The 9,913-nt window shown below is 46.1% G+C and overlaps 1 protein-coding gene and 1 long non-coding RNA gene across 5 annotated transcripts in view; one reads left to right on the top strand and one right to left on the bottom strand.

Moving 5' to 3' along the window:
- The window catches only part of WIPF2 (WAS/WASL interacting protein family member 2), a 63,384-nt gene extending 56,489 nt beyond the window's left edge, over positions 1-6,895 (bottom strand). Inside the window, exons 1-2 of one of the 4 annotated variants that reach the window (XM_006155931.3) lie at positions 6,729-6,895; positions 4,631-4,734 (exon numbers count right to left, since the gene is read on the bottom strand). The gene's annotated coding sequence lies outside the window, so the exon portion shown is untranslated. Of the gene's footprint in view, positions 1-4,630; positions 4,735-6,488; positions 6,652-6,728 lie in introns of those variants that run through there. The other 3 variants (XM_006155932.3, XM_006155929.3, XM_006155930.3) reach the window with 3 other exon arrangements.
- Positions 6,896-7,528: 633 nt separating this feature from the next.
- Positions 7,529-9,913, top strand: part of LOC102496448 (uncharacterized) — a 10,305-nt gene continuing 7,920 nt past the window's right edge. Inside the window, exon 1 of the long non-coding RNA XR_335629.1 lies at positions 7,529-7,750. This is a non-coding gene — a long non-coding RNA (uncharacterized LOC102496448). The remainder of the gene's footprint in view (positions 7,751-9,913) is intronic.

Genomic DNA, 9,913 nt, shown 5'->3' with positions numbered 1-9,913 from the left:
AAACAAAAAAAAAAAAAAAAAAAAAAAAAAGAAAAAAAAAAAAAGATATTAGCAAATTTATCACCTGTTTTCCCCACTAATATAGTTTTGCCCCAGGGACCAGCAGATGCTGTAATGATTACTTCACTGGATTCCCACATGGCCAACGTGGTTTGAGTCCAGGACCCAGTGGCTTGAAACTCATGCTGGGCATGTGTACATGTGTGTCCAAAATCCCGAAGGGAGAATGAAGGAGAAAGGATTACGGCATGGCTATTCCCCTGGGAGGTGATTTCTTGCCTTCTGTCTCTCAATCAAACAAACACACCCTACAGCAAAAATCTCTTTCAGAAAAAAAAGTGTGTGTGTATACACACACACACACACACACACACACACACACACATATAGTTTTTCCACATAAAGTTCCACTCAGCTTTTTTTTTACTTTTTCTCTTTTTTTTTTTTTTTTGCTATAGAGTGCATGCACTTGCAGGAGAGAGAGAGAGCAACAGAGAACAAGAAATCACCCCCTGAGGGATGGTGGGTCATGCTGCAGTCCTTTCTCCTCCATCTTTCTCTTCAGGATCTTAGGCATGCACATGCACATGCCTGGCATGAGTTTCCAATCACTGTCGGTTACATGGGAATCCAGCGATGTAGCCATTATACCATCTGCTGGTTCCTCTTTTTTTTTTTTTTTTGAGAGAGATTTTTGCTATAGGGCACATCCTGGTGCCAGAGAGACAGAAAGTGAAAAAATTACCCTCTAGGGGGAGCATGGTCATGCTACAATCCCTTCTCCATTCTCATCTCGGGATTTTGGACATACATGCACACATACCCAGTGTGAGTTTCAACCCGCTGGGTCAGGGACTTGAACCATGGTTGACCTCGTGGGAGTCCAGTGCCTTAACCACTACAACATCTGCTGGCATGGCTCCCTATTCAGCATTTCTTAATACCCCCTCCATACATAATACAAGTAATGCTCAAAAGTTTAGCCCATCATCCCTCAGGCTCGAAAGCTTGGGAGTTAGTGAAGCAAAGAAAAAAAAGATTTGGAAATATTTTCCTCCATGCCCTGGACTTTCAAACTAGGCAAAAGCAAAGATCCTGCATTTAATCACTTGATGAATAAGAAACAGATCTGAATTTAGAAGAAAGATAAACGGCTGCAAGAACGTTCGGTAAAGAGTACTGTCTCTATTTCCTTGCAGAGCAGCAGCTCTCAGATCTGCCAATGAACCTCAATTTGACATGGAATGCCCCATCCACTCTAATCCAGGGCATATCCCTCAAGAGACAGTCCGTCAACCGGAACTCTGCCAACTTCTGTTTGGGAGCTGTGTGAGGAACAGTAGCAACAAGAGCCTACTTTGAGAAGGAGATCAACAATCACACTCAAGAAGAAAAGAAGTTATTTGGCAGAGGGGTGTGTGTTGCCAAAATGTTAGTCACCGCCTCTAGGTCCCGGTTTGTGTCTCTGCAACTATTCTTTGCTTTGACAAGAGTCCATTCTCTAGCCCAGGAAACTCATCTCAGCTTCTGTCACCCTCCCCATGTGAAGCAGTCAAGAATCCTTTCAATTTGGTGGTATCAAACTGTGACACAGACAAGAAGTCCACCAGAGACTAAAAACGAGGGAAAAGATGTGTAATTTACCATTTTCCACTTAGGTCTGGCTCAAGTACAGCAACGAAAAAATGTGACAGGATAAGGTAAATAGAAAATATCATAGTGTTAAAAAGAAAAAAAAAGAAAATCTTAGTGTTAAAGAAGCAGGCTGCATCAAAAGCCTGCCCAGGAGCTCTGAGCCTCCACAAATTATCTCAAGGCCATCTTAAAAGCAAACTGAGGGTCATCTGGAGGCATGATGATTAAGGAGACCGTATCCCACATGGTTGACTATGCAGTTCAAGTCCCAGCCTCAGCAGCTTGAAAAACAGGCTATGTTCACGTGTGTCCATGTCTAAAAGCCTGAAAAATGCAGAGAATGCTTTCCAACTTTTTCTCTACACATTCCTCTTTCTGGCCAGTGCACAAGCCCTACAGCTAATTAAAAACAAACTGAAATGTACACTACAGGGTGAAATAACAGCATAATATTAACCAGGTTTTTAGCCCTCAAATAACATAGACATCATTGCCTGCAGCTCTTCCTGGGGTTAGTTAGTATGAAGACAATGGCTTGTTGAAACCACCTGAACCACCGGCCACGATTTTCAGAATTATACAGCAAGAAGAAAACATGCACAAGTGCATCAGGTTGCTCTCCCAATCAGACACTTCAAAAAAGTTAAGAAAGAACATGCGATAATTATCTCTACAACAAAATAGGACTCCTCTTCCCTTCTTATAAGTCATCGGTAAGACATAAAAACTCCACTGCTCTCCACACTTTCACCCTCTCCTGTACCTCACCTTTGCGCTGACGTCACATAACTAATCAGTACTAACGAGGGTAAACACTACTTTGATATCAAGTGCGGGGAAGAATTAGAAACTGCCCCCTTTTTACCAAACCTACGTCAGCCCTCAGAAATGTCAGGACTTTCAGGAACACTTCTAAGCTAAACAAATTCACCTATGGGTGAAGGGTTGAGAGTATTATGTCCAAAGAAAAAGCTAAAACAGTCAGGATTTCAAAGGATTAACAAGAAGCTAAAACCAGGCCAGACAGGAGAGCAACAGCAAAATTCAACAGTCTGTGAGGTTGACCCACATGGGGAGTGTTCTGGATTCCCGTCCAGAGACCTCCCGGAGTACAGTGCACTTGTGTTCACCCATGAACAGGAGCTGGCTGACACCGGGGGTAGAATGTGACATCCAGACAGTGCTGTGAGTGGTGTGTGCTTCTCTGTCTCTCCCACTCATGGGGAAAACAATAAACTTTAAAAAATTTTTTTTGTTTAAGTAGAGGGAGAGAAGTACCAGCTAAAACTGTCCACGAACACTAGTCCCCACCAACCAACAAAGAGGCCACAGTGACTAGAGCATTCATTTTCCAGAGGATTCACAAAAAGTTGATAAAGAAAGAATCTGGGGACCAGCAGTTAGCGTAATGGCTGTCACTGGACTCCCATGTAGTCGACAGTGGTTCGAGTCCCAGACCCGGTGGCTTAAACTCACACCAGGCGCGTGTGCGTGCGTGCCCAAGATCCCGAGAGAAGAATGGAAGAGAAGGGATTGCGGCGTGGCCATCCCCCTTGGGGGGGTGATCTCTCTCTCTCTCTCCCCGTCTTTCTGGCAAGCGCGCGTGCCCTATAGCAAAAACCTCCCCCCCAAAAATAAAAAAGAATCTGGAAAAACTAAAATACTCAGGTGGCTAGAAAATAAAACACTGAGGGGCCAGCAGGTGGTGTGGTGGTTAAAGGTGCTGGACTCCCACATGACAATGTTCAATGAACAATGGTTCAAGTCCCGGACCTGGTAGCTTGCTTTTTCACTTTCCCTCACTTTCTCTGTCTCTCTCTGATCAAATGGAAAATAATAATAATAAATAAAGCTAAAAAAATAATTCTTAAAAAAAAAAACACACTGAATTTGGAGCTGGCAGGTAGCATGGTGGTTAAGGGCACTAGACTCCCACATAGATGACCACGGTTGAGTCCTGGATCTGGCAGTTTGCTTTCTCACTTTCTCTTTTTCTCTCTTACTCTGTCCCTCTCTCATCAAATTAAAAATAAAGTTAAATAATTCTTTTAAAAAATAAATAAAACACTGAATTTCCCAGTCTCCATCAATTGACTTCATTCATTCCCAACTCTAACTGCCCTATCTTCATTTTGATGGTAGCCAATACAATATAGCATATGAATTTTTTTTTTTGGGGGGGAGAGGTTTTTGCCATAGGGCGCGTGCGCTCGCCAGACAGAGAGAGACAGAGAGACAGAAAGCGAGAAATCACCTCCCAGGGGGGATGGCCATGCTGCAATCCCTTCTCCTCCATTCTCCTCTCGGCATCTTGGGCACACACGCACACACACCCAGCGTGAGTTTTAACCCACCGGGTCCGGGACGTGAACCACGGTCGACTACATGCGAGTCCAGCAACATAGTCATTACGCTAACTGCTGGTCCTGCATATGAAATATCTGACCACTAATGTTGACTGCAAGAAGAGTCAAAAAACGGAACATGCATCAAATCAAAACCAACTCTTTCTTGGCATGTGTGCCCATGCGTGTGTGCGTGCGTGCGTGCGCATGCACACACACACACACAAATGCAACAAGGCTGCAATGAATAAACTGGAAAAGACATGGTCTTTAATATCAATATCTCGGGGACCAGCAGGTGATGTGGTGGTTTAAAGCACAGGACACTCCCACATGGCCGACCATGGTTCAGGTCCTGGGCCTGGTGGCTTGCTTTCTCACTTTCTCCCTCTCTCTGTCTCTCTCTCTGGTCAAATTAAAAATAAATAAATAAAATTAAAAATAAATAATTATTTTAAAAATAGATGAACAAATGTCGATCTTATTTTTGGAGATTACTTCTTTGAGACCACTTAAAAGATTCTACTTGGTTACCGCTCTTTCAGAGGCAGGGCGGGGCCAGACCTGTACTTATTTCAAAAGGAAAAAAACGAGACTTTAGGGGCCAGATAGTGACAGGAGAGTAAAATACCACACTGTCTGAGACTGACCTAGAAGGGAAGGTTCCAGGTTTGGGTCCTCCCTAAGGCTGCCAGGAACACAGGTAGGTGCCCATCATCCAGGACTGGCTGGGGTGGATCAAGGCATCAAGATCCTGTTAGGAAATCAGGCCAAGCATATGTTCATGTGTGCTCAAAATCCAGAAAAGGGGTCATCCCCTCTGTGGTGATGATTTCTCAATTTCCCTCTCTGTATCTCTCCTTTCCTGCAACACAGGTGCCCTATGACTTAAAAAAAAATAAAAATAGAAACCCTGTTGGGGGTGCTGTCTTTCTCTCTCATGGAAGAAATAAACTTAAAAAATAAAAAATAGTTTAAATTATTTGCCTCAAAGCTAGTTAGTAAATCCACAGGTGACCTACAATTTTTATTCCCTGAAATTCTCTTCTGGGTTTGTTTGTTTGAGAGATTTTTTTACTATAGGTATCACCCACTAGGGGGCATGGCCACACCATAATCCCTTCTCCATCCTCCTCTTGGGATTTTTGAGAATGCACATACATGTGTTTTAAGCCACCGGGTGCGGGACTTGAACTATGGTCAACCACGTAAGAGTCCAGCGAAGTAACGATTACACCATCTGCTAGCCCCTCTCTTCTAGTTTTCAAAATGGGAAAGAGGTAGCAAAAAACGTTCACAAGTCAATCAGAAAACTGTAAGGCAAAAATAACAGCATGGGGCAACATGGAGGTGGGCAGGTGGCTAAGGGTGCAGGACTCCCGCATGACTGACCACAGTTCGAGTCCTGGACCTGGCAGCTTGCTTTCTCACTTTCTCTGTCTTTCGCTCACTCTGTCTCTTGCTGATCAAATTTAAATACATAAATAAAGTTAATTAAAATAATTCTTAAGGGAACCAGCAGTTAGCGTAATGGCTATATCGCTGGACTCCCATGTAGTCGACCGCGGTTCGCGTCCTGGACCTGGTGGCTTAAAACTCATGCCGGGCACGTGTGCGTGCGTGCCCAAGATCCAGAGAGGAGAATGGAGGCAAGAGCCAGAGAGGAGAATGGAGGAGAAGGGATTGCGGCGTGACCATCCCCCCTGGGGGGTGATTTCTCGTTTTCTGTCTCTATGTCTCTGTCTGTCTGGCGAGCGAGCGCAGGCGCCCTATAGCAAAAATCTCTCCAAAAAAAATAATAATAATAATTCTTAAAAAAAAAAAAAAAGAAGAAGAAGTAGTAAAAGCCTGAAAGTAAAGGAGATGGGCTGGGGTCAGCCAGGGGTGTGGCAATTATGGCAGGTGGATCCCTGGAGTCCCAACCCCCGTGGATCAGAGAATGGAGAAGGGATTGCGGCATGGCCATTTCCCCCAAGGGGATGCTTCCTCACTTTCCCCTCTGTCTCTCTCTCCACAGCACACACACTGTACAGGGAAAAAAAAAAGGAAGCGGGTCCCTGGAGAGCCCAAAGGCTAATAGATTACTCAAGTCCCTTTAGAAACACTAATTCCAGTACACTCCAGCTTCCTCCTGCTGCTCGCCTGTGTCACCGCTGAAGAATTTCCCTCCCAGAACAACTCCACACAGTGCCCACGGTGAACACCAAGATCCCACCGCCCCTCACTTCACACCACTTCACCTTGAACCCTCAACTCCAGATGCTGGCGTGCAGATGTCCACATCCCTCAACCCAACCTTTAATTCAACCCGGTTCTCTCTCCAGACTCCTCTTGGGTAGCAGTTTCCCAAGTCATCCTCCCAGCCACTGGTTTTCACCCCAGCCCTACCCCCGGATTTCGCACCGGCCTCCCCCAGAGCATCCTGCTAATTACTGCTCCCAACAGGTCCTCCCTTCCCATCTTTCTGCGTACGGTTACCTCCTAGCTCACCCGACGCAGCCCTCTCACCTGACCCAGCCCTTCAGGATCTCTCATTTCCTGTCTCTCAAACATCTTGATGCCGGTCTGCACAGTCCCAGCTCGCCCCGTACCACTCCTCCTTACTTGGGTCCCCACGCCCCTTCTCTGAAGGCGCTTAAGACACAGCCGGGTCCTCCGTCCCTCAGGCCCCGCCCCCAGACCCCTGTCCCCCTCAGGCTCCTCCCCCAAAGCCCTTGACGGACCCAGCTGCCCCAGCCTCATTCCGACCTGGCCGCAGCTGCTCCGGGAGCGAATCCTCCGCCACCTGCGCTTCGGTTTCGTCCTGTCCCGCGCGCCCCCCTGCAAGCTCTCTTTCTCGTCGCCGCCGCCGCCCCTTTTGCCAACCCGGAAATGGATCTGCTCCCACTGTCCCCAGCGTCCGCGAACAAAATGGAGGCGGGGGAAAAAGGAGGAGGGAGCGGGAGGAAAGAGACGCTAGACGCATGCGCCCCTAGGAAGCCCGCCCCCTGCCGGCGCACGTAAGGGCGGAAGTGGTTGGGTCGGCCGCCATCTTGAGAAGGTCGTAAGAATTCCGCTCGTCTGCTCCGGGCAGGATTTGAGCCTTTGGCTGGAATTGGAATCACCTAGGAAGCTTTAAATAACTAGTGATGCATAGTTTTCGCCCCCAGAGTTTCTAGTTTAGTTGGTATGGGATGCAGCTGTGCAAGTGATTCTAACGTGTCGAGGTGGAGAAACACTAAGCTAGTCTTTTTTATAATGTATTTCTTTTATGTTTTGACAACGGCGCACACACACACACTCTCCCTTAAATGTCCTTCCCTAATTTGGAGTTAACGAAGAACCTGCCTGAGCCAACCTTGCAAAGGCTCAATAGGCAAGCTGCGGTTGTCATAGCAACAGAAAGGCCGGCCCCTGTTAACAAGTCATCGTTTACGTCATCGTAACCATCAGACCCGAACACTGGTCCCTCATTTCGCGGGCAGGGGTTCCCCAGCTTCCAAGAGTCCTGTGGCCTCCCTGGAGGAGGTGCTGTTAGGTCCGCGGCAGCTCACTAAGGCTCTCTTCCTACTCAGCCACAGAATTGCTTTTCCACTACGGTCAGCCTGTTGCCTTACACCCCTCAAGCGCTCTTCAGATTCCCAGGGCTGAATCTGAAGTAAAGGGACAAGACTGGGACTTAGCCTTCACTATTGACTACCCACGTGCTCTTGGGCCTCAGCTACCCTGTCTGTGCAATGGGTCTGATAGTGTCTGCCTGTCATATAGGGTTGTTGAGAGGCTCAAATCAGGTAATGAATGAGGAACACACGTGATAAACCATAACTTGTTATTATTTTTGTTTTTCGTCTGTTCTGCCATGAGTAGTGCCAGGCACCACCCACTAGTCAAGCCCAGTTTTGTGGGCCAGGCACTGGGCTGGGCACCAGGAGATGGCTACAGAGGTGACTAAGGCAGAGGCTCTGCCTCGGCTACCTCGCAGTGTTGGTGGGCAGACTGGCATGTTAACAGCTGCTGGATCCAAGTCAGCATGTGATTAGTGCCATGGGGACTAATCACTAATATGTGCTGTAGGGCATCAGACAAGGGAGTGATTAATTCCTGAAGAATGGGAGGAGGTTTCGCAAATGGTTTTCAGCTGGACCTTGAAGGCTGAGGCGAATTTTATTACTAATCAAAGAAGGCAGGAAACACATTCCAGGCATAGGGATCACTGAATATAAAGGTAAATATTTTCAAGTATCTACATCCTCCATGCCTGGAAGTGGGGTGATAAGTCAGAGATATGGTGGCTCTAAACTCTTAGAGCTTTCTAGTCCTCAACCTCTTCTAAAACGTTCTTTTTATTTTTTTTTTGGAGAGATTTTTGCTATAGGGCACGTGCTCTTGCCAGGAAGACAAGGATGACATAACTATTACACCAACTGCTGGTCCCAGTATATCTCATTTTTATGTGATCAACAGCCACTTTAAAAATAAAGTGATACTGGGACCAACAGATGGCATAATAGTTACATCACTGTCACTGGACTTCCACGTAGTTGACCACAGTTCAAGTCCCAGACCTGGTGGCTTAGAACTCACACCAGGCGTGTGTTTGTGCATGTCCAAAATCCCGAGAGGAGAAGGGAGGAGAAGGGATTGTCGCGCGGCCATCCCCTCAGGGGATGACTTCTCATTTTCTGTTTATCTCTCTGGTAAATGCACATGCCCTATAGCAAAAATCTCTCTCAAAAAAAAAATAAATAAATAAATAGTAGTACAACTAAACAAAACACATCCACTTATTTACGCACATGGAACGCAACCACTAATCTTAGCTAAGATCATTGTTATGGTATCAGTAGTGCAAATGGAGAGAAGTAATTTTAGAAATACTTAAGAAACAAAATGTTTCTTTTTTTATAATTATTTATTTTATTTATTCATTTATTTCTTTTTATTATTATTATTATTTTTTAATTTGACCAGAGAGAGACAGAGGGTAACAGTGAGAAAGAGAGGAAGTGAGAAAGTAAGCCACCAGATTCAGGACTTGAACCCTGGTCGGCCATGTGGGAATGTCCAGCACCTTAACTACCACACCACCTGCTGGTCCCCTGAAACAAAATGTTTCTTAATGTGGGAGACTGGAGAGAGGGAGGAGCCAAAAGTCTAGCTGGAACACCTGTGTAGAGGTGATGCTAACACTTTGCTGGCAAGAGCTGTGGAGGATTGGGAACCAGCAGTTAGCGTAATGGCTATGTTGCTGGACTCCCACATAGTCGACCACGGCTCACGTCCCGGACCCGGTGGCTTAAAACTTATGCCAGGCGCGTATGCGTGCATGCCCAAGATCCCGAGAAGAGAATGGAGAAGGGATTGTTGGCGTGACCATCCCCTCTGGGGGGTGATTTCTCACTTTCTGTCTCTATGTCCCTCTCTGTCTGTCTGGCGAGCACATGTGCCCTATAGCAAAAATCTCTCCCAAAAAAAAAAGAGTTGTGGAGGAGGGCCAGCAGGTGGCATGGCAATTAAGGCGCTGGACTCCCACATGGCCAACTGTGTTTCAACTCCCAGACTTACTGGCTTACTTTCTCACTCTCTCTCTTTCTCTCTCTCTCTCTCTGGCAAGTGCACATGCCCTATAACTTTTTTAAAAATAATAATAACAATAAAATAAATAATTATTTAAAAATGAAAGTTATGGGGACCAGCAGGTGGCATGGTATTTAAGAACTCTAGTCTCCCACATGGCCGACCATGGTTCAAGTCCCAAACCTGGTGGCTTGCTTTTTCACTTTCCCTCCCTCTCTCACTCTGTCCTTCTCTGGTCAAATTTAAAAATAAATGAATAAATAAAGTTAAATAAAATAATTCTTTAATTAAAAACAAAAAGATGGGACCAGCAGATGGAGTAATGGTTACATCGCTGGACTCCCATGTAGTCAGCCGCGGGTAGAGGCCCCAAAACC

The sequence above is a fragment of the Tupaia chinensis genome, unplaced genomic scaffold (genome assembly GCF_000334495.1).
Source record: "Tupaia chinensis unplaced genomic scaffold, TupChi_1.0 Scaffold000477_1, whole genome shotgun sequence".
Taxonomy (NCBI): domain Eukaryota; kingdom Metazoa; phylum Chordata; class Mammalia; order Scandentia; family Tupaiidae; genus Tupaia; species Tupaia belangeri.
The sequence above is the reverse complement of the archived record's forward strand: the minus strand, read 5'-3'. Positions and strand labels throughout refer to the sequence as shown.